Raw genomic sequence first — 26,087 nt, forward strand, 5'->3', positions numbered from 1 at the left:
GGTTCTGTTGTGTGGTGTGTGGTTGCTGGTGAGTATTTGCTTCAGATTGGGGGGCTGTCTGTAAGCAAGGACTGGCCTGTCTCCCAAGATCTGTGAGAGTGATGGGTTGTCCTTCAGGATAGGTTGTAGATCCTTGATGATGTGTTGGAGAGGTTTTAGTTGGGGGCTAAAGGTGATGACTAGAGGCGTTCTGTTATTTTCTTTGTTGGGCCTGTCCTGTAGTAGGTGACTTCTGGGTACTCTTCTGGCTCTGTCAATCTGTTTCTTCACTTCAGCAGGTGGGTATTGTAGTTGTAGGAATGCATGATAGAGCTCTTGTAGGTGTTTGTCTCTGTCTGAGGGGTTGGAGCAAATGCGGTTATATCGTAGAGCTTGGCTGTAGATAATGGATCGTGTGGTATGATCTGGATGAAAGCTAGAGGCATGTAGGTAGGAATAGCGGTCAGTAGGTTTCCGATATAGGGTAGTGTTTATGTGACCGTCGCTTATTAGCACCATAGTGTCCAGGAAGTGGATCTCTTGTGTGGACTGGTCCAGGCTGAGGTTGATGGTGGGATGGAAATTGTTGAAATCATGGTGGAATTCCTCAAGGACGTCTTTTCCATGGATTCAGATGATGAAGATGTCATCAATGTAGCGCAAGTAGAGTAGGGGCATTAGGGGACGAGAGCTGAGGAAGTGTTGTACAGCCATAAAAATGTTGGCATACTGTGGGGCCATGCGGGTACCCATCGCAGTACCGCTGATTTGAAGGTATACATTGTCCCCAAATGTGAAATAGTTATGGGTGAGGACAAAGTCACAAAGTTCAGCCACCAGGTTAGCCGTGACATTATCGGGGATAGTGTTCCTGACGGCTTGTAGTCCATCTTCGTGTGGAATGTTGGTGTAGAGGGCTTCTACATCCATAGTGGCTAGGATAGTGTTTTTAGGAAGATAACCAATGTATTGTAGTTTCCTCAGGAAGTCAGTGGTGTCTCGAAGATAGCTGGGAGTGCTAGTAATGTAGGGCCTGAGGAGGGAGTCTACATAGCCAGACAATCCTGCTGTCAGGGTGCCAATGCCTGAGATGATGGGGTGTCCAGGATTTCCAGGTTTATGGATCTTGGGTAGCAGATAGAATACCCCAGGTCGGGGTTCTAGGGGTGTGTCTGTGCGGATTTGTTCTTGTGCTTTTTCAGGGAGTTTCTTGAGCAAATGCTGTAGTTTCTTTTGGTAACTCTCAGTGGGATCAGAGGGTAATGGCTTGTAGAAAGTGGTGTTGGAGAGCTGCCTAGTAGCCTCTTGTTCATATTCCGACCTATTCATGATAACGACAGCACCTCCTTTGTCAGCCTTTTTTATTATGATGTCAGAGTTGTTTCTGAGGCTGTGGATGGCATTGTGTTCTGCACGGCTGAGGTTATGGGGCAAGTGATGCTGCTTTTCCACAATTTCAGCTCGTGCACATCGGCGGAAGCACTCTATGTAGAAGTCCAGTCTGCTGTTTCGACCTTCAGGAGGAGTCCACCCAGAGTCCTTCTTTTTGTAGTGGTGGTAGGAAGGTCTCTGTGGGTTACTATGTTGGTCAGAGGTCCTATCCTGAAGGACGACCCATCACTCTCACAGATCTTGGGAGACAGGCCAGTCCTTGCTTACAGACAGCCCCCCAATCTGAAGCAAATACTCACCAGCAACCACACACCACACAACAGAACCACTAACCCAGGAACCTGTCCTTGCAACAAAGCCCGTTGCCAACTCTGTCCACATATCTATTCAGGGGATACCATCATAGGGCCTAATCCCATCAGCCACACTATCAGAGGCTCATTCACCTGCACATCTACCAATGTGATATATGCCATCGTGTGCCAGCAATGCCCCTCTGCCATGTACATTGGTCAAACTGGATAGTCTCTACGTAAAAGAATAAATGGACAAAAATCAGATGTCAAGAATTATAACATTCAAAAACCAGTTGGAGAACACTTCAATCTTTCCGGTCACTCGATTACAGACCTGAGGGTAGCTATCCTTCAGCAAAAAAATTTCAAAAACAGACTCCAGCGAGAGACTGCTGAATTGGAATTAATTTGCAAACTGGATACAATTAACTTAGGCTTGAATAGAGACTGGGAATGGATGAGTCATTACACAAAGTAAAACTATTTCCCCATGTTATTTCTCCCCTCCACCCCACCCCCCACTGTTCCTCAGATATTCTTGTTAACTGCTGGAAATAGCCTACCTTGTTTGTCACCATGAAAGGTTTTCCTCCTCCCCCCCCCCCGCTGCTGGTGATGGCTCATCTTAAGTGATCACTCTCCTTACAGTGTGTATGATAAAACCCATTGTTTCATGTTCTCTGTGTGTGTATATAAATCTCCCCTCTGTATTTTCCACCAAATGCATCCAATGAAGTGAGCTGTAGTTCATGAAAGCTTATGCTCAAATAAATTTGTTAGTCTCTAAGGTGCCACAAGTACTCCTTTTCTTTTAGTTTAATGAGCTAATTTATTTGAAACCCTGACAGTTATTTAATTGACAATAATATATCTTATAAAGATGGGTGAGCCACAGGGACATACATTAAATCCCCGGTTTTATCAAATTTTAACCAGTGTTCCTCTCAATCAGAATCTGAGATGGAAAAATAACTATTCTTTTGGTGCATTTAATTTACTTGAGCACTTACAGGTGCAGTTTAACTGCATCTGTCTGTTACAAAGAGTGATGGACCCTTACCCCTATCCTGATTCATATCTGGGTCTGAATTCCCAGAATTCTGGGAATTCACATTTAGGGATTGTTTCGGCTTATTTCTAGGTACCAAATGTTATGTTTTTCCAGTAAAATATATACTACATGGCAAAAGAAGTATGAGGCCTGCTCCAACTCTTGGTTAAGTCTAAGGCTATGCCTACACTTACAGGGGGCGTGTAGAGTACATACATTAAATGACTCACAGCATAGGTATAAATAGCAGCATAAACTGTGAGGCACTGATTAGAAGAATAGAGTAAAGGAATGTCAGATCTTTAGGATATGTACCCTACATTGCTCTCTGCATGCCCAAGCAATGTCGCCTCCATCTACTCTCAATCATGAGTGGCGCGGAGAAAGCAAATAAGGAAACGTTATTTACTTGTTCCTATAATATAAGAACCATGGGGCACCAAATGAAATTAATAGGCAGCAGGTTTAAAACAAATAAAATGAAGTTCTTCTTAATTCAGCGCACAGTCAACCTGTGGAACTCCTTGCCTGAGGAGGTTGTGAAGGCTAGGAATATAACAGGGTTTAAAAGAGAACTGGATAAATTCATGGAGATTAAGTCCATTAATGGCTATTAGCCAGGATGGGTAAGGAATGGTGTCCCTAGCCCCTGTTTATCAGAGGGTGGAGATGGATGGCAGGAGAGAGATCACTAGATCATAACCTGTTTGGTTCACTCCCTCTGGGGCACCTGGCATTGGCCACTGTCGGTAGACAGGATACTGGGCTGGATGGACCTTTGGTCTGACCCAGTATGGCCATTCTTATATTCTTATATTCTCACACTGCTAATTTTAGTAATGTAATGTCCCACTTTCTCTCTGATACAGGAACCTTTCACCACAACTAAGAAAGGTTCCAGCAAGGGGAGGCCCCAGGGAAAAGCTCTGGCAGCTCTCCACTGCCGGAGCCTTAACCCACTGCAAGGAGAGACTCCAGAAGCAGGGAAAGGCCATGGCACTTGCCCAGAGCCTTTCTGTGCTGCCTCACCCCACCATAGCCTTTCACCAATACATGTAGCTACACACTGCAGTGTGGACACAGCCTGCTTTTTACTGTGGTGTGTGGCTTCACATACCCTACATGCTGCTACTGCCAGTGTAGAAAAGGCCTAAGACAGCATTTCTCAACCACTGAGTTGTAATTCCTGAGAAAGGGTTATAAGGCATTGACTATTTTATTCTAAAGCAAAGAAAATCTTGCTTCCCCACTCACAACACATCCTGATCATTCAAGGTCAAATATTCTATGTCAACTTCTTGAAACACATATGCTAAATTATATAGGCTTACTGTTACTGATACATTTTTTTTTATTTTATAGCAAATGTAAGGGGGTTGTGCACACTTTTGACTTTCAATAAGAGGTCACCAACCTGAAAAGTTTGAGAAACACTGATCTAAGGCATAGGAGTCAGCACCATCCTGCCTTTTACATATTGTTAAATAGGAGGGGGTTCTGACTTGACCCTTGGCTAGATGGTAAGGTGGTCCCAGTATGGAAAGTAGTGACAACCACTGGCTTAAGGGATACGATTCCATCATTACACATACAGACATGCTTTCACATCTGTTTTGCACAAGTGCATTTACAAGTTCCTCTTTGACAGCCTCATCCAAAGCCCATAGAAATCAATGAAAGACTCCTATTGACTTCAATGAGTTTTGGCTCAGGCTGTTAATAATGACAGATAAACTGGAAACAGCATAGTTAGTAAATATGTATAATATGAAATACCATCTGTTTACCCTGGCCTGATACACCCACCCTCCACTTTTGTAGTCATTGACAAGTCAAGAAGCACATTTCTAACTGCTGCTTTGCATGAAAATTTCATTGATTTGAGTGGAATGTCATCATATACTACATCAGGCATGGCAAATTTGCTGGCAGCAGTGGTTTTAATATATACCAAATAAATAAGAGATTTATTTCAAAAATAAGCCAATAAACTAGTTTTGTTAAACATTTCAGAGAAGTTAATCAGCATATCTCCTACCTTTCTCCAAATTTATCTTTGTTCACCAACCAACAAACAAGAAAGTAGAAAAGAAAAAAATAGTTAAATACAAAATAAAACAAAAAGTTTATCCTTGTAGTACATATAGATTTCCCCACCATAAAGATGTTTCAGAAATATTTGGGGGGTTTTCGTGACAATGCCACATATTATTTCCTCACTACCATTCACTTGTTTTAGCTTGATCCTGATGACCCAAATATGAGACCTGATTAGAAACATTTATTGTTCAAAAAAAATCTGTTTTAAATTACAAAAAAAAATTATGTTTAGTGTGTGTCAGGGGAGTCCATTATCTGATTATTCACAGACTACATTTATTCTTGTTCATGCAAATAGGTGAACATGTACGTTTTCACATCACACTCAACACTATGATGTCCACGTATGTGTCATAGTAGAGTTCCTCATCTAGTGTAGAATTTGAGTGTGCCTTGTGCAATGAGAACTACTATGCTGTTGATTCAACTACCACCAACCTACAGACTTGCCACCACAGGATAATAGCTAATCTCTTTTGGGAGCTCCACATAACGTTAGTTGAAAGACACTTCAGTAGGATGCAGTGAATCAGCATGTCTTCTGCCTCGGCCACATCCACTTTCCATTTAGCACCACTATGCTGGTTGTTTAGAGTCCCCACTCAGAAATAGATTGTAGTGAGTCAAGTCACCACAATCGCTCTGGACAAGAGACACACATTTTGGAGTCCTGGAAAACCCACAAAAAGAAACACTGATGGAACAACTAGAACAATAAGAACCAGGAAAAGGTACTGCTGTGAAATCCTGGGAAAACAGAATATCAAGAGGGAGAGTATTGTTGACTTACAACCTTTCCCCTTTTCCCCTGCATTTGCTATTTTGTGATAAGTTTAACAATATTATAAGGGATCTATAACTGACCTTGAGGTTTTGCATATTAGTTTGAAAAATGCATGGGGACAAGTAGATGAACATAAGTAATTGGGTTATCAAGCTTGCTATATTCAGAATGTATTGTGTTAGTACGAGGCCTATTGTAAGAAGTCATGATAAAGGCTGAGTTGTAGTTAACATAGTGCAAGACTGAAAGAATATAACCCTAGATCATAATTTTGCACTCATTCAGAGAAGGCAAATGAGGGACCACAAAAGGAACAGTACACTACAAGAGTCAGTTAGAAGGGAGTTTTTTGGAGGGTGGGAGGGTGTTGGCAGGTAGGTTGCTAGACAAGAGGTAAGTACTTTGACCACTGTGATCCATAGGAATTATTAGGAAATGATTGAGAAAGGACAGATGCAAACAGTTAATACAATATTAATGATTATGATTAATTATGGACACCCAGAATGCCATAGATGGAGTAGGGGCAGGCATTGACCTTATGATAATTGGAGTACCAGAACAGATGTTTATATATCGGTGACATTTCCATGATGTAGAATATAAGACACCACACTTAGTTCCCTTTCCTTGCATTCTCTCAGGCTCTTAAATAGAGTCAGCTGTATTTATGGTTTTCTGAGGTTCTCCACTTGCTAATTTTCATCACTGTATTTTCCTCATCTTTTTTATAGTATAAGTATGAAATATGTTTATTAGCCTGGCCCTATTGTGTGTATACATTGCTTATTTGGATAGGTTTATGCTGTTTAATATTTATAGTAGTATAATTATTTGATTTCTTTGTAAGGTTATAGATGGATTTATACTGTTCTATTGCCAGTCACTTCAATCCCAGAAAGAAAGAGCAGTTTCTAAGAGAAACTCTGTGGGTAGCCCATTTTGAGAAAAATCTGTGACTGATCATGAATAATAAACATAAGTGTGGCAAATAAGTTGTGTCATTATTTGTAATGGCTCCAGTGTGACTAGCAACATCCAGTGCAGTTGGGAGGTAAAGGAGCATTAAGACCAGACGCAAGACCCTGAGATCTGGTAAGAGGAAGGTTATCAGAACTTGGTGAGAGTGATTTCAATGAAGTGCATATGATAGAAGTCAGAATGGAAGGGGATCTGGAAACTAGCTGGAGAAGAAATGGAGGTAGTGGTTGTAGACAGCACATTGAATGAGTTTGGTGGTGAAAGGAAAAATAAAAAGGCAGGTGTGGCGGGGGGTGTTAATGGTGTTTTTTTGGGGGGGGTTGGGGAGACCTGAGCAGACTTGTATTGTGAAGGGATACAGCCAAGTGGTGTGTGCTGAGATGGAGAAAAATGAAAATGAGGGGATGAGATCTCAAAAACAGTGCAAATTATAACATTCAAATTTGAGGAGCTGAAAAATTGCATAGTTTTCTCAACAGTAAAGTGAGTTCATTTTTACATTGAATGTCTAAAGTTTTGCCCAGCTCTCCTCCTGACACACATTTTACTATTTGTGGTTGCTGCTGCCTTGCACACACAATGTTATCGTCAGGTTACTTTGAACAATTATAATTATAGCCAGGCAGTAATTACTATATATTATTCATTTAAAAAATCAGGAGCATATAGTATAAGGGTGGGTAGTAATTTCATATTAGGAAATAAAATGGTCTTTCAAATTTCTAATTTCAAGAATGAAAGTATGATAAGTAAGGCACTATTTTAATTTTAAAATCAAAATGAAAAGCATGTCTTTGGAAAGGCTGCTCCATAGCCACAGGAGATTTTGAATCCACATTACAAAATGGCTGCAGGCACTTATTTTGGTGTGGATGAATTATATATATTCACAATGAATATTATATATAATATTCATTCACACCAAAATAAATGCCTTCAGCCATTTTGTAATGTGCATTCAAAACAGAATATATTTCTTTCTGCTGAGTTATACTAACTCAGTTATACTAACTCAGCAGAAAGAAATGTATTCTGTTTGTAATCAAAGTGTTGAGTGATTTTATTAATACTAAATGAGTCAGAAGGTTAAACCAGTTTTTGTTACTGGGAACTGCGATCGGCCAAACCTGTGGCTACGGCAGGTAAACAAACAGGCCCGGCCCGCTAGGGGCTTTCCCTGCACAAGAGGTGGAACATGTTTGGGAACCACTGTTCTAGACTTTGAGAAGTGTGGTAAACTAAAATAGATAAATCTATAAATTATAAATACTCTATAAATAGAGTACAAGTTAATATTAAAACTTGATTCCAATACTGACCTCCATTGTTGAACTGTAAATATTCTTTCATCCTTGAAGATGAGCATTTTAGGCAATGTCTGTTCTGCAACTGGGAGGTGTGATTCCCAGCTCAGGTAGACATATATATGCTAACTCTGCTCGAGTTTGCATGCTAAAAATAGCTGTGTGGCTGCTGCAGCATGGAGCCAGCTCAGGCTGGCTGCACAAGTACAGCCTCAAATGGCTAGCTCAACCTGCTGTGACCACAACTGCTATTTTTAGGACTTTAGCTCAAATAGAGCTAGCAAGTGTATGTGTATGTGAATGACACTTCGAGCTGCAGTGTATACCTACCCTTAGAAAGAAAAGGGAAAAAGAGAAAAAAGAGAAAGAGAGCTCAAGAAAAGTAGATAATCAAGTGGGTTTAAGTTAACGCAATTTACAAATGAGTATTTCTCTCCATTACCACATATTCCATCTGCTTCCCCAGATTTTGGTCTTCACTGGAGATGCACTAGAATATGGATTTGACAGATCAATTTATAAACATGTGATGGGTTTTAATTTGCCATTGTTTTTAGTAGTCTCTCAAGCACCTGCAGCATGATCCAAAGGCCATTGAAGTCAATGGGAACACTCCCACTGACTTCAGTAGAACAGGCCTATATTTCCTTTGACTACAAGTGACATTTAGTTAGCCAGTATATTAAAAATATACTAGAAATAGTATCCTTACTAGGTTTACTGTCCTTTACTTCACAGTGACTGTGATTCATAGATTCTGAATGTCAAGCCAAAAGCGACTTCTGAAGGGGTATACAAATCCTGTACCAGCATGGAAGAGGTGAAGGAGCTGGTTTAGGCTACAGTGGCCCTGCCCCGCTGCACTTGTAAATTGTGCCAGGACAGGAGGAGGAGTTAAAAGAAGGAAATTCTACTCAGATGGGGGCAACCCTGGGAAGGGAACAGTATGTTGAACTCCCCAGCTCCCAGAGAGAGGTCTGTAAACTTCTTTGCAGAAAGGAGAACACAGATACATGGGTGGCAGGCTTATATAATTTTTGGTGGTGATCAGAATGGAGCCATCCCATCCATAGGATGGACTGGGGCAACCACCCCGGGCCCCACGCTTCAGGGGGCCCCACGCTTCAGGGGGATGTTGGGTGCTGGGTGGCCTGAGGGACTAGCAGGGGGCCTGGCACCGGCAGCAGCGATTAGCCGGCTCTAGCCTGCCCCTGCTCCACCCCTTCCTGCAAGCCTCTGCCCTGCCTCTTTCCAGCTTCTGCCCCCTCCCCCAAGTGACGCCAGGAGCTGGCAGGATGGGGTGGAGCGCAGGTCCAAGCTGGGCAGGCGAAGGCCTGGTCACTTGCTGCTGCCAGCGCCAGGCTCCCTACTAATCCTCCAGGCTGACATGGACCCTGCATCCCCCTGAAACACAGGGCCCCCCAATGTGCAGTAAGCCCAAACATTGGTGGAGCCAGGCCCACATTCCTAAATATTGGTGGAGCATAGACACCATGGGCCCATATAACTCATTGCTTATGCACAGATTCCCTATGCTAAGATAGGAAAAGAGACTGAGACCTATACTGGAGATCCAGTGAACTCTGGGTGGACTATGATACTGCCTAGGCCCTTCTAAATTAAGAGAGGCCAATATCCTCATGGTTTTCTTTCTTTATGCTTTTATTTAATGTCACTTGGTGACTGTGGACTGCTTTTGTTTCTTTCAGCTGAGGGACCTGAGCAGGACCGAAACAGCCAGAAGGCCTTGGCTAGAGGACCGAGCACCAGTCCCACAGTGGTGAGACAACTAGAAATGCATGACTGTGCTCCCAACATTGGTCCTGAAGAGGGTGCTCTGCCAAATTCAGATTTGTGACAGGACTCTTAGCTCATCGAGTTTGACCTCCTGTACGTTACCAACCATTATATTTCACCATGTTAACCCTAGAATGAGCCCAATAACTTGTGTTTGGTTAAAGCATAACTTCCAGAAAGGCATGCAATCTTGATCTGAAGACAAGTAGAAATAGAGAATTAACACTTTCCTTGGTAGTTTTTTCCAATTATCAATCACCCTATTTAAAAAAAAAAAATCTGTGCCTAATCTGAATTTGTCTGGTATCATCATCCACCCATTTGTTCTATTTATGCCTTTCTTGGCAAAATTAAAGAGCTCCTTAGTACCAGTATTTTCCCCTATGAAAGTACCTATTCATATAATCAACTGAATCACTCTCTTTTTCGATAGACTAAACAGATTGAGATCTTTAAGTCTCTCTCTGTAACATGCTTTCTCCAGCGTTCAAATTTAGTTTATGTCTGTTTTCTGTACCATCTCAATTTTTAACATATTTTTTTTTAAAATTGTGGACATGAGAACTGTATGCAGTATTCCAATACCAATGCCACATGCAGAGGTAAAATCGTCTCTCTGCTCCCCTGTGTATACATCTGAGGATCATGTTAGAGCTTTTTGCCACAGTATCACACTAGGAGCACACATTGAGTTGTTTCTCCACTGTGATCCCTAAATACTTTTCAGAGTCACTGCTTTTCAGGATAGTCCCTTAGTCTGTAGTTATGACCTGAATTACTTGTTCCGAGCTGTATAACCACTTATTCAGCTGTATCAAAATACATTTTGTTGGAATGGGCTCAGTTTACCAAGTGATCAAGATTGCTCTGTATGACTGCCCTGCCCCTACCACTATTTATGACCTTGGCAATTGTTGTGTCATCCACAAAATTTATCAGCAGTGGGCTACATTCTTAAATGGGTTTAAGTGCCTAATTTCAACGTTAGGCACCTAAGCCTAGGATCAGGCACCAGTGATTTTCACAAAACCCCACTAAACTAAGACTTACTCAGCACCTAAGATTTTCAGTAAAGGTTCCCTAGGTGCCTATGTTTCTGCCTCTGAGCATGTGGGCTGCTGCTCCATTAAAGGCATCTAGACACCTAAGCCCCAGTGTGATGCACAAACCAGGGGAAGTTAGGTGTTCCTCTGAAGTTAGACGTTCCTCTGCCTAATTTTTCTATGGGGCCTGATTTGGTAAGCATGTGAGAGTGAGGAGGAGGACTTCCCTCATAACTTTTAGCCCAGTGGTTAGGATTCTGACTTGGGATGTGGGCTAGCCCCACTTTAAGTCCCTCCTCTGAGTTAGGGGGAAAAAGGGTTTGAACAGGGATCTGATACTTCTCTGAAAGGGCATGAAACCATTTTCAAAAAATTGAGACCAGAGAAATCCTGAATTTCAGACAGCTCTACTTCTAATGGCCTACACCAATTTTGAAAATGGGGCCCAGGCTACTAACTCACTTAGGTGCTTTTGAAAAACTTGCTCCATGGCTATATCTAGCTAAGAGCCAGACTTCTCTGAATTCAACCCATGAAAGCAATTAAACTAGTTTAAACCTATTTCAATGAAGCAATCCAGCCATAATTACTATATACCATCTGTTCTGTTCTGTTTGCCTTGTGTTTTATATTATAAGCTTTTCAGGACAGACTTCCTGTTATTTAGCAGAGATCTCCTCTGAATAAAACCATACACTAGAAGTAAAATAAATATTTAAAGTGCTTAGGTTATCCTGGGAGAGGGGGGAAATGCTGAGAGAAGTTGCTACTACTGCATTATAATTGCTTTACCTAGGGCAGTGCCTTTCTTCTGTCTAGCCATTACCAAACTAACTAAAAAAAATAAGTAAATCAAACAGCCCAAGCTTTAAGCAATCCTTTAACATAGAAGTTGGAAATTTGTACCTCACTCCTCTCCTGACCGTTGTGCTGGGATGTGAAAGGAATAGAAGAGACTATGAAACAGGACTCATGGAATAGTTTATCTTTTATGCATAAAGAATCGAAAAGACTGAAGAGAGTGTGATCAGGCTGTTTAGATTCCAGCTGGCAGTATCTGGGAATACAAAATGAATGCCTAGGTATCAGTATTATTTGTCATCTTCTGGGAAAGGCAGAGCTGTATAGAATTACAGGAAGATGCATGCCTTGAACACCTTTCCTTTCCACTGCTAACTTTGGCTGCAATATGTTGCTGTATTCCTGATTTGTTATTTTCTCCTTTTGTTATTTTCTCCAAGGGATATCTATGGACACATGGTAGCTTATCAGATGCTTAAAGAATATTGCATGGGGCATCTGCTCGACAATGAGATTTTTATATGTCACGTTCCTAAAAGATCTGAAAAACCAGGAGCCAGAGAGATTAATCTGAGAACAGGATTAGCCATGAGTATGGAAAAATGAGGTAGAATAGCCTTTATTAAACTATAAAGAGATGGTATTTTGTGTTCCATAAATACCAATTATTTCTTGGCATTTTATGAACCTTCCTGTCAAGTGAAGTGGATAAAAGATATGTATATATGCAGTTTTCTGAGGTCTACTGAAACAAGAAAGGCAAAAAGATCTCTTCTCCAACAAGCGTAATGGATCACAAATTTTAGATTCTGACCTCCTTATCTGTGTGAAACTCCCATTGTCATTAATAGGAGCTCTGCTTAGATAAAGACAGCAGAATATTAAAGTTTAAATCCACAGTGAATATCTGGGAGGAGCAGTATGACCAAAAGAAGAAAACTAAACCAAACCTATTTTTTTCCAATTCTTATGTAAATAGGTTGTGAGGACATCAGATATCACAGTGCAGTAGTGGAATAACAGAAAACGTTTTCTGCAAACAATGAAGCATTTGCAATATTCTCTATTCTTTCCATCTCAATGAGTAGTCAGCTGGCAGTGTCTTATAGTAATGTCCAAAACAATTTATATACCTGTGCAGTTCCACCTAAATGGATCGGTATGGTGTCTTTACACCCATGTTGTCATTGACAGAAGAAATCATAATCAGCTGTATCAGCTGACTTTCCTGAGGTCACACTGTGACAGTCTGTATCCCTATGTTCACCCTTTTTACAAGACTATGATGGATTTTATGAAAAGAATGCCTTGTGAGTTATCATTTTAAAACTCAATTTGATGATCATTATTGTGTGGTAAAATATTTGTGGCAAGTTGTATGTAAAATTATATGGTTTTACTGTAGGATATGACTGAGACATATTCCAAGTCTGCAAAAGCAGGTACAAAACAGTACCTCAGAGACCAAAGGCAACCTGATGCCGCAACCAGGTGGCCACAAAGTAAAATGGACTATCATCTGGTTAAACAGCTATTCTTTGGCAGGAAAAAGGATGTGAGTGAGAGATTCCCATCCCCACAGGATTCATAGTAGCAGCCATGTTAGTCTTTATTTGCAAAAAGAAAAGGAGTACTTGTGGCACCTTAAATACTAACAAATTTATTTGAGCATAAGCTTTCGTGAGCTACTGCTCACTTCATTGGATTCAGTGGAAAATACAGTGGGGAGATTTATACACACAGAGAACATGAAACAATGGGTGTTATCATACATACTGTAAGGAGAGTGATCACGTAAGATGAGCTATCACCAGCAGGGGGGAGGGGGAGGAAGAAAACCTTTTGTAGTGATAATCATAATCATGATGGCATATATCACATTGGTAGATGTGCAGGTGAACGAGCCTCTGATAGTGAGGCTGATGTGATTAGGCCCTATGATGGTGTCCCTTGAATAGATACGTGGACAGAGTTGGCAACGGGCTTTGTTGCAAGGATAGGTTCCTGGGTTAGTGGCTCTGTTGTGTGGTGTGTGATTGTTGGATCATGTGGTGTGATCTAGCTGAAAGCTGGAGGCATGTAGGTAGGAATAGCGGTCAATAGATTTCCAGTATAGGGTGGTGTTTATGTGACCATAGCTTTCACATTGTCCCCAAATGTGAAAGATGGACACAAAGATGGATTACAAGCCATCAGGAATAGTATCCCCGATAATGTCACGGCTAACCTGGTGGCTGAACTTTGTGACTTTGTCCTCACCCATGACTATTTCACATTTGGGGACAATGTATACCTTCAAATCAGCGACACTATGATGGGTACCCGCATGGTCCCACAATATGCCAACATTTTTATGGCTGACTTAGAACAATGTTTCCTCAGCTCTCGTCCCCTAATGCCCCTACTCTACTTGCACTACATTGATGACATCTTCATCATCTGGACCCATGGAAAAGAAGCCTTTGAGGAATTCCACAAGGATTTCAACAATTTCTATCCCACCATCAACCTCAGCCTGGACCAGTCCACACAAGAGATCCACTTCCTGGACACTACGGTGCTAATAAGCGATGGTCACAAACACCACCCTATACCGGAATCCTACTGACCGCTATTTTTACCTACATGCCTCCAGCTTTCACCCAGATCACACCACACGATCCATTGTCTACAGCCAAGCTCTACGATACAACCGCATTTGCTCCAACCCCTCAGACAGAGATAAACGCCTACAAGATCTCTGTCAAGCATTCTTACAACTACAATACCCACCTGCTGAAGTGAAGAAACAGATTTGACATAGCCAGAAGAGTACCCAGAAGTCACCTACTACAGGACAGGCCCAATAAAGAAAATAACAGAACGCCACTAGCCATCACCTTTAGCCCCCAGCTAAAACCACTCCAATGCATCATCAAGGATCTACAATCTATCCTGAAGGACGACCCATCACTCTCACAGATTTTGGGAGACAGGCCAGTCCTTGCTTACAGACAGCCTCCCAACCTGAAGCAAATACTCACCAGCAACCACACACCACACAACAGAACCAATAACCAAGGAACCTTTCCTTGCAACAAAGCCCGTTGCCAACTCTGTCCACATATCTTATTCAGGGGACACCATCATAGGGCCTAATCACATCAGCCACACTATCAGAGGCTTGTTCACCTGCGCATCTACCAATGTGATATATGCCATCATGTGCCAGCAATGCCCCTATGCCATGTATATTGGTCAAACTGGACAGTTTCTATGTAAAAGAATAAATGGACACAAATCGGATGTCAAGAATTATAATATTCAAAAACCAGTCGGAGAACACTTCAATCTCTCTGGTCACTCGATTACAGACCTAAGAGTGGCTATTCTTCAACAAAAAACTTCAAAACAGACTCCAACAAGAGACTGCTGAATTGGAATTAATTTGCAAACTGGATACAATTAACTTAGGCTTGAATAGAGACTGGGAGTGGATGGGTCATTACACAAAGTAAAACTATTTCCCCATGTTATTCCCCCCTCCCGTCCCCACTGTTCCTCAGACATTCTTGTCAACTGCTGGAAATGGCCCACCTTGATTATCACTACAAAAGGTTTTCTTCCTCCCCCTCCCCCCTGCTGGTAATAACTCATCTTAAGTGATCACTCTCCTTACAGTGTGTATGATAACACCTGTTTCATGTTCTCTGTGTCTATAAATCTCCCCACTGTATTTTCCACTGAATGCATCTGATGAAGTAAGCTGTAGGTCACGAAAGCTTATGCTCAAATAAATTTGTTAGTCTCTAAGGTGCTACAAGTACTCTTTTTCCATCCCCACAGACTTCCTTTCCCCTGAACATCAGCTGGAGATGATTTTCAAAGTAAAAAGAGAAGTATAAGAAAAGGGGAAAAACACTCCAGAATACTCCCATCTTTCTCTATGCTCAGAGCATCAATTGCAACTGAAGGATAAGGAAGTAACACTGAAATGGGGGAGGGGTCCTGGTTGAAATGAATCCAGCCAATAAGCATGTGATGGGGAAACCTTTCCTTTGAATTAATTTAGCTTGTTATGTTAGATATTAGTTTTGTTTTACTTTTTATTTCTTTGTAACCAATTCTTACTTTTATGCCTCATTACTTGTAATCAGTTAAAATCTATCTTTCTGTAGCTAACAAATTTGTTTTATCTAAACCAGTGGGTGTTTGGAATGAAATGTTTTGGAAACTCCATTTGAAATTAGATTTGTGCACATCATTTTCCAGTCATCAAATGATGGACTTTATATGAACTTGTATTGTCCAGAAGGTTGCTAGGGTGTACAAGATGCACATTTCTGGGGGAAGTCTGTGGCTGGGAATTTGCTTTGCAATGTAATTCATGAGTGGCTAGCTTTAGCACCCATATGATATCTGGAAGTGATTTGCATGATGAAAAACGTGTGTGAGCAGATCAGGAGTGGTTGCTCTCACAGGTTGAAGAATTGAGGGGACATGGCTGTCCATCTGTTCAGATTGTCCCTTGGGTAATGTCACACACATGTCTATGGTTAGCCCAATTTAGGGGATGCAACTTCACTATAAAGTGAAGAAGTTTCATAACATAAAAAAGAGCTTCTGCAAGTTTTGTAAAATCATTTTTCTCTCTTGCCTCATGAAGATTATGAGTATTTCAGTTGTTTTCTACCATGATGCAGTGCTACACCTCATTTTCATAAGTCCCTGGGGATATTCACACAGCTCTACGTTTAGTAAAATTGCCAAATTATCACCTAAAAGAACAATATATAATGATGAACAATATTATTTGTATGGTAATCTTAATAAAAGCAATATAAAAACCTCCAGTACAAGAAAGCTATATCAAGTATGACACATATAAATGAATTGTTTTCAGCAATTTCAATCTCCCATGTCAAAAATTCAATCTCCCATGCCTTATTATATAAGGTCTGTTCACAAAGGCTATTATGCTACTTAATGGCAAGAACAAGAGGAAACTTACTCCCCTCTAGAGCTAGAAAATAAGTTTTTTTTCTGTCAGATTCTCTCCTTAACAAGGTGTTGTATGGACTATCTACATTGTGATAATGATTGCCGATGATAGGTCACAAACCATAATTCACAGTTAAATAACTTTGGAGACAGTAAGGAGCATGTCCTCTATTCAAAACAAATCTAAATCTCAACCAGTATCCTCTTTTGTGGATAAAGCCAGTTCATTTTTATATAAAGGATACAGTGATGCCATGCATAATTATGAAAGGAAAATCAACAAAGTGTTACAGGTTCATTTCATTATACTCATGTGCTATTGTTACATAGCTAGACCTCAAAATTAAAATTATTGGCAACATTTGTAGCAATTTGCTCTTCCAATTCAAAACAAAACTACACTACACTTTCAAAATCAACCCTTTTCAGGATAGAGTCCCTCCATCCTACAAGTATGCCCTACATTCTTTTTTCCTAGATGTATACATTTAGCCATATTAAAATGTCATTTGATTGTGCCCAACTTACCAAATGATCTGTATCAGTGACCTGTCCCCTTCATTATTTTTTATTATTAAATTTATTATTTATTATTATTATTATTATTATTATTAAATACCTCATTATTATTTATTATTGGGGTTTGTTTTTGCTGTGGGGGATGGTCTTTTTGGTGTGGCTTGTGTTTCCCAGATTAACAGAACTTGGGTGGGAAGGCTATGACAGATATGGAGGCAGCTGTTGGAGTGACTTGTGTAGTGGAAGACACAATGAGGATGACTGGATGTGGAAGCTGTGGTATGTCCATGATCCTGGAGTGGGGACCTGGTAAGAGTTTTTTCTGCATGAAATGCCATCTGATAGAGCTGATGGAGGAAAAGACCCGAGGTTTGGAGATGCAGGTGGAAAGTCTGGTTGAGTTTAGGAAGGGGTTTGAGCAGATGATGGAGCAAAGACATTAGGTATCTGAAGGGAAAAGCTCAGACTTACAGATGGAAGCAGGGCTGGGGAATTTTGAGGGGAGACTGGTTGAGGAAAGTGGTCGGTGGAAGCATGTGACTAAAAGAACAGGCAGAGGAAAAGACGGGCTAGTGAAGGAGAAGTAGAGCTTAGGAACAGGTTTGCAGAGTTGGAAAATGAAGAAGGGGTTCAGCAGATAGTCGCTGAAGGTGGAAGGGTAAGAAAGAAGAGAAGAGAGGCTAGTCCTATAGGAAAAGGGGAAGAGTCAAGGGAGACTACATCAAATATGAGCCCCAGGAGGATACAGGATGGGTTGAAGAGGATTATAAAGGAAAATAGGAATGGAAAGAACTTACAGCCAGAGGGAACAGGGGAGAGACTGGAGAATAGCACTGTCACCAGGAAAAGGCAGGTCTATGTAATCGGGTACTCTTTATTGAGAAGAATAGACTGGCCTGTAACTAGAGCTGATCCAGAGAATAGAAGTGTGTGCTGTCTTCTGGGTGCTAAGATACGGGATGTAGACCTGAGGTTGCAAAGGATCCTAAAGAGAGCGGGAAAGAATCCCCTAATTATCCTTCATGTGGGAATAATTGATACGGCTCGATTCTCACTGGAAAGTATTAAGGGAGACTATGCTAGGCTGGGGAATACGCTTAAGGAAATCGAGGCTCAGGTGATCATTAGTGGGATTCTGCCTGTTCCTAGAGAAGGGCAACAAAGTTGTGACATGATTATGACTGTCAACAGATGGCTTAGGCAGTGGTGCTATAAGGAGGGCTTTGGGATGTATGGCCTTCTGGAATGGTGGTTGAAGCATGAAGGGACATAATCTTTCATGAAGGGACATAATCTTTTGCACATCTTGCACTTAAATATCTTGCACGCTGGCTACAACAATGCCATGCAAATACCCATTCTCACTTTCAGGTGACATTGTAAAGAAGAAGGGGGCAGCATTATCTCCCATAAATGCCACTGGAAGGCATTCATGGACAGAGGACAGTTCTCTCGGGATGGACTTCATCTGAGTAGGGAAGGAAATAGACTTCTAAGATGGAGGCTGGCACAACTGATAAAGAGAGCTTTAAACTAGGAATTTGGTTGGGAGATGTCCAGGTAATCTCCACGCCAGATTTTAGCATTGAGAGGGAAGAAGATGAAATAAGAAAGGATACAGCCGTGGGTAGGAGAATGTATATAAGGAGTGAGGGCAGTGTGGATACCAGTCTAATAGGTTATACTGGCTGTAGAATGACTGTGCCTAATAGGGTTCAAAATGTGAGCGAGGCCAAACAGCAAAAATTAAGATGTTTGTACACCAATGCGAGGAGCCTAGGTAACAAAGTGGAGGCACTAGAGCTACTGGTGAAGGAAGTGAAACCAGATATTATAGGGATAACAGAAACATCGTGGAATAGTAGTCATGACTGGACTACAGGTATTGAAGGGTATGTGCTCTTTAGGAAAGACAGAAATAAAGGTAAAGGTGGTGGAGTAGCATTGTATATCAATGATAAGGTAGAATGTAAAGAAATAAGAAGCAATGCAATATAAGACAGAGTCCATCTGGGCAAAAATTACATTGGGGAAGATAACTAGTAGAGCCTCTCCTACAATAGTACTTGGGGTGTGCTATAGACCACCAGGATCTAATTTGGATATGGATAGAGCCCTTTTTAATGTTTTTAATAAAGTAAATACTAATGGAAACTGCGTGATCATGGGAGACTTTAATTTCCCAGATATAGACTGGAGGACCAGTGCTAGTAATAATAATAGGGCTCAGATTTTCCCAGATGCGATAGCTGATGGATTCCTTCATCAAGTATCAGAGTAGCAGCCGTGTTAGTCTGTAGTCACAAAAAGAAAAGGAGTACTTGTGGCACCTTAGAGACTAACAAATTTATTAGAGCATAAGCTTTCGTGAGCTACAGCTCACATCCGATGAAGTGAGCTGTAGCTCACGAAAGCTTATGCTCTAATAAATTTGTTAGTCTCTAAGGTGCCACAAGCACTCCTTTTCTTTTTGCTTCATCAAGTAGTTGCTGAACCGACCAGAGGGGATGCCATTTTAGATTTAATTTTGGTGAGTAGCGAGGACATCATAGAAGAAATGGTTGTAGGGGATAATCTTGGCTCAAGTGATCATGAGCTAATTCAGTTCAAACTGAACGGAAGGATTAACAAAAATAAATCTGCAACTAGAGTTTTTGATTTCAAAAGGGCTGACTTTCAAAAATTAAGGAAATTAGTTAGGGAAGTGGATTGGACTGAAGAATTTATGGATCTAAAGGTAGAGGAGGCCTGGGATTACTTTAAATCAAAGCTGCAGAAGCTAGCGGAAGCCTGTATCCCAAGAAAGGGGAAAAAATTCATAGGCAGGAGTTGTAGACCAAGCTGGATGAGCAAGCATCTTAGAGAGGTGATTAAGAAGAAGCAGAAAGCATATAGGGAGTGGAAGATGGGAGAGATCAGCAAGGAAAGCTACCTAATTGAGGTCAGAACATGTAGGGATAAAGTGAGACAGGCTAAAAGTCGAGTAGAGTTGGACCTTGCAAAGGGAATTAAAACCAATAGTAAAAGGTTCTATAGCCATATAAATAAGAAGAAAACTAAGAAAGAAGAAGTGGGGCCGCTAAACACTGAGGATGGAGTGGAGGTTAAAGATAATCTAGGCATGGCCCAATATCTAAACAAATACTTTGCCTCGGTCTTAAGTAAGGCTAAAGAGGATCTTAGGGATAATGACAGCATGACAAATGTGAATGAGGATATGAAGATAGAAATGACCATATCAGAGGTAGAAGCGAAACTGAAACAGCTTAATGGGAATAAATCGGGGGGCCCAGATAATCTTCATCCAAGAATATTAAAGGAATTGGCACCTGAAATTGCAAGCCCATTAGCAAGAATTTTTAATGAATCTGTAAACTCATGAGTTGTACTGAATAATTGGAGAATTGCTAATATATTTCCTATTTTTAAGAAAGGAAAAAAAAGTGATCCGGGTAACTACAGGCCAGTTAGTTTGACATCTGTAGTATGCATGGTCCTGGAAAAAAATTTGAAGGAGAAATTAGTTAAGGACATTGAAGTCAATAGTAAATGGTACAAAATAGAAAATGGTTTTACAAAAGGTAGATCGAGCCAAACCAACCTGTACTCCTTCTTTCAGAAAGTAACAGATTTTTTTAGACAGAGGAAATGAAGTGGATCTAATTTACCTAGATTTCAGTAAGGCGTTTGATACCGTGCCACATGGGGAATTAGTTAAATTGGAAAAGATGGGGATCAATATGAAAATCAAAAGGTGGATAAGGAATTGGTTAAAGGGGAGACTACAACGGGTCCTACAGAAAGGCGAACTGTCAGGCTGGAGGGAGGTTACCAGTGGAGTTCCTCAGGGATCGGTTTTGGAACCAATCTTATTTAATCTTTTTATTACTGACTTTGGCACAAGAAGTGGGAATGTGCTAATAAAGTTTGCAGATGATACAAAGCTGGGAGGTATTGCCAATTTAGAGAAGGATCGGGATATTATACAGGAGGATCTGGATGATCTTGTAAACTGGAGTAATAGTAATAGGATGAAATTTAATAGTGAGAAGTGTAAGGTTATGCATTTAGGGATTAATAACAAGAATTTTAGTTATAAGTTGGGGACGCATCAATTAGAAGTAACGGAAGAGGAGAAGGACCTTGGAGTATTGGTTGATCATAGGATGACTATGAGTGGCCAATGTGATATGGCTGTGAAAAAAGCTAATGTGGTTTTGGGATGCATCAGGAGAGGCATTTCCAGTAGGGATAAGGAGGTTTTAGTACCATTATACAAGACACTGGGGAGACCTCCCCTAGAATACTGTGTGCAGTTCTGGTCTCCCATGTTTAAAGAGTATGAATTCATACTGGAGCAGGTACAGAGAAGGGCTACTAGGATGATCCGAGGAATGGAAAACTTGTCTTATGAAAGGAGACTTAAAGAGCTTGGCTTGTTTAATCTAACTAAAAGAAGGTTGAGGGGAGATATGATTGCTCTCTATAAATATATCAGAGGGATAAATACAGGAGAGGAAGAGGGATTATTTAAGCTCAGCACCAGTGTAGACACAAGAACAAAGGGGTATAAACTGGCCACTAGGAAGTTTAGACTTGAAATTAGACAAAGGTTTCTAACCATCAGAGGAGTGAAGTTTTGGAATAGCCTTCCAAGGGAAGCAGTGGGGGCAAAAGATCTATCTGGCTTTAAGATTCTACTCAATGAGTTTATGGAGGAGATGGTATGATGGGATAATGTGATTTTGGTAATTATGGTAATTAATTGATCTTTAAATATTTAGGGTAAATAGGACTAATCCCCTGAGATGGGATATTAGATGGATGGGATCTGAGTTACCCAGGAAAGAATTTTCTGTACTATCTGGCTGGTGAATCTTGCCCATATGCTCAGGGTTTAGCTGATCGCCATATTTGGGGTCGGGAAGGAATTTTCCTCCAAGGCAGATTGGAGACATCTTCATCATCTGCACCCATGGAAAAGAAGCCCTTGAGGAATTCCACAAGGATTTCAACAATTTCCATCCCACCATCAACCTCAGCCTGGACCAGTCCACACAAGAGATCCACTTCCTGGACACTACGGTGCTAATAAGCGATGGTCACAAACACCACCCTATACCGGAATCCTACTGACCGCTATTTTTACCTACATGCCTCCAGCTTTCATCCAGATCATACCACTCGATCCATTGTCTACAGCCAAGCTCTATGATATAACCGCATTTGCTCCAACCCCTCAGACAGAGACAAACACCTACAAGATCTCTATCATGCATTCCTACAACTACAATACCCACCTGCTGAAGTGAAGAAACAGATTGACAGAGCCAGAAGAGTACCCAGAAGTTACCTACTACAGGACAGGCCCAACAAAGAAAATAACAGAACGCCACTAGCCATCACCTTCAGCCCTCAACTAAAACCTCTCCAACGCATCATCAAGGATCTACAACCTATCCTGAAGGATGACCCATCACTCTCACAGATCTTGGGAGACAGGCCAGTCCTTGCTTACAGACAGCCCCCCAATCTGAAGCAAATACTCACCAGCAACCACACACCACACAACAGAACCACTAACCCAGGAACCTATCCTGGCAACAAAGCCCGTTGCCAACTCTGTCCACATATCTATTCAGGGGATACCATCATAGGGCCTAATCATATCAGCCACACTATCAGAGGCTCGTTCACTTGCGCATCTACCAATGTGATATATGCCATCATGTGCCAGCAATGCCCCTCTGCCATGTACATTGGCCAAACTGGACAGTCTCTACGTAAAAGAATGAATGGACACAAATCAGACATCAAGAATTATAACATTCAAAAAACAGTTGGAGAACACTTCAATCTCTCTGGTCACTCGATTACAGACCTAAGAGTAGCTATCCTTCAACAAAAAAGCTTCAAAAACAGACTCCAATGAGAGACTGCTGAATTGGAATTAATTTGCAAACTGGATACAATTAACTTAGGCTTGAATAGAGACTGGGAATGGATGAGTCATTACACAAAGTAAAACTATTTCCCCATGTTATTTCTCCCCCCACCCCACCCCCCACTGTTCCTCAGATATTCTTGTTAACTGCTGGAATTAGCCTACCTTGCTTGTCACCATGAAAGGTTTTCCTCCTTTCCCCCCCCCTGCTGCTGGTGATGGCTTATCTTAAGTGATCACTCTCCTTACAGTTTTCAGAGTAGCAGCCGTGTTAGTCTGTATTCGCAAAAAGAAAAGGAGTACTTGTGGCACCTTAGAGACTAACAAATTTATTAGAGCATAAGCTTTCGTGAGCTATAGCTTGAGCTGTAGCTCACGAAAGCTTATGCTCTAATAAATTTGTTAGTCTCTAAGGTGCCACAAGTACTCCTTTTCTTTCTCCTTACAGTGTGTATGATAAAACCCGTTGTTTCATGTTCTCTGTGTGTGTATATAAATCTCCCCTCTGTTTTTTTCCACCAAATGCATCCGATGAAGTGAGCTGTAGCTCACGAAAGCTTATGCTCTAATAAATTTGTTAGTCTCTAAGGTGCCACAAGTACTCCTTTTCTTTTTTCGAATACAGACTAACACGGCTGCTACTCTGAAACTCTTGATAAGTCATTCCAACAGTTAATTACCCTGTTAATTTTTTGCCTTATTTGTAGTTTGAGTTTGTCTAGTTTCAACTTCCAATAATTGGATCTTGCTAGATCTTTATCTGTTACACTAAAGAATCATCTTACCAATTTTTTGTTCTCTATGTAGGTAATTGTAGACTGTAATGAAAACACCGCTTAACCGGTGCTGTTGTGGCTGTTGTCTCAAGATATTTACATGCGAGATGCACTGGAGATTCATATGTCCCTTCATGTTTCAACCATAATTCCAGAGGACATGCATCCATGCTGATGACAGGTTCTGCTCGATAATGATCCAAAGCAGAGCGGACTGACGCATGGTCATTTTTATCATCTTAGTTAGATTCTGGCAGCAGAAGGTTGATTTTCTTTTCTTCGGGTTCTGTAGTGGAAGAGTGTTGCTCTCTTAAGACTTACGAAAGCATGCTCCACACCTTGTCCCTCTCAGATTTTGGACTGCACTTCAGATTCTTAAACCTTGGGTCGAGTGCTGTAGTTATTTTTGGAAATCTCACATTGGTACCTTCTTTGCGTTTTTTCAAATCTGCTGTGAAAGTGTTCTTAAAATGAACATGTGCTGGATCATCATCTGAGTTTGCTTTAACATGAAATATATGTCAAAATGCCAGTAAAACAGAACATGAGATATACAATTCTGCCCCAAGGAGTTCAGTCACAAATTTAATTAACACATTTTTTTAACAAGTATCATCAGCATGGAAGCATGTCCCCTGGAAAGGTGGCCAAAGCATGAAGGGGCATGCGAATGTTTGGCATATCTGGCAGATACATATCTTGCAACACCAGCTACAGGGGTGGCATGGGAATGCCTGTTCTCACTTTTGGGTGACATTGAAATAGGGAGCAGGCAGCATTGTCTCCCATAAATGTAGACAAAATTGTTTGTCTTAAGCAGTTGGCTGAACAAGAAGTAGGACCGAGTGGACTTGTAGGCTTTCAGGTTTTGCATTGTTTTGTTTTTGAGTGCAGTTTTGTAAGCAAAAAAAAAATCTACATTTGTAAATTACACTTTCATTGTATAGAGATTGCACTGCAGTACTTGTAGGAGGTGAATTGAAAAATACTATTTCTTTTTTTATCATTTTTACGGTGCAGATATTTGGAATAGAAAATGTGAAGTGAGCACTGTGCACTTTGTCTTCTGTGTTGTAATGGAGATCAATATATCTGAAAATGTAGAAAGATATCCATATACAGTTAATACATTTAAATTAGTATTCTATTGTTTAACAGTGTGATTAATTGTGATTAATTTTTTTAGTTAATCGCGTGAGTTAACTGCGATTAATCAATAGCACTAGCACAAAGTAAATTTTAAAATGAAGACTTACCTTTCAGTTATCATAATCTTAGTTGTTATTTGTAACCATAGTTTGTGCTGTGTGTGTGTGCGTGTGTGTGTGTGGCACCTATCATCATGGGGTCCTGGTCCAGGGCTAGGGCTCCTAAGTGCTACTGCAATACAAATAATAATAATAATAATAATGATTAATAATAAAAATTCCACACAGAAGCCTGAATTTTAACTTGATGTCCCTTTAAATGTTTACTTTCTTTCAATAATAATAATAATTGTTTGGGTCACTTACCTTTTTGTGTGTGGCTTTTGATAAATAAAGCTTTAAGTAAAGTACCTTACATTTCCAGAGAAGCATGAGTATTCTTGTGTAATCTAAGTCTTGAGGTGTGCTTTAGGTTTATGTTTCTTTATGCATTTTTTTTTAAATAAAATATTTTCATAAAATGAATGCAGTGAAGTAAACTGTCAGGGTTCCTTCCCCACTCTGAACTCTGGGATACGGATGTGGGGACCGGCGTGCAAGATCCCTTAAGCTTATTTTTACCAGCTTAGGTTAAAAACTTTCCCAAGGCACAAATTCCACCTTGTCCTTGAACAGTATGCTGCCACCACCAAGTGATTTAGACAAAGAATCAGGGAAAGGACCACTTGGAATCCTATTCCCCCAAGCCCTACACCCCCTTTCCTGGGGAAAGTAATATCGAGTAATATCCTCACCAGTTGGTACAGGTGTACAGAGACCCGCACTTTGATATTTCATTGTTCTTAAGATCAAGTTTAGAATTGAAATTAGATGAATGTTTCTAACCATCAGAGGAGTGAAGTTTTGGAATAGCCTTCCAAGGGAAGCAGTGGGGGCAAAAGATCTATCTGGCTTTAAGATTAACCTCGATAAGTTTATGGAGGAGATGGTATGATGGGATAACGTGATTTTGGTAATTAGTTGATCTTTAAATATTCATGGTAAATGGGCCTAATCCCCTGTGACGGGATATTAGATGGGTGGGATCTGAGTAGGAAAGAATTTTCTGTAGTATCTGGCTGGTCAGTCTTGCCCACATGCTTAGGATTTAGCTGATCGCCATATTTGGGGTTGGGAAGGAATTTTCCTCCAG

At 40.8% G+C, this 26,087-nt stretch overlaps 1 long non-coding RNA gene across 1 annotated transcript; it reads left to right on the forward strand.

Moving 5' to 3' along the window:
- On the forward strand, positions 1-24,566 carry LOC122458430. The gene is made up of 3 exons (XR_006278478.1): positions 1-11; positions 5,181-5,191; positions 24,046-24,566. It is a non-coding gene; the product is annotated as an uncharacterized LOC122458430 (long non-coding RNA).
- The last annotated feature ends 1,521 nt before the right edge of the window (positions 24,567-26,087 follow it).

This window comes from Dermochelys coriacea, chromosome 2 (genome assembly GCF_009764565.3).
Source record: "Dermochelys coriacea isolate rDerCor1 chromosome 2, rDerCor1.pri.v4, whole genome shotgun sequence".
Lineage (NCBI taxonomy): Eukaryota > Metazoa > Chordata > Testudines > Dermochelyidae > Dermochelys > Dermochelys coriacea.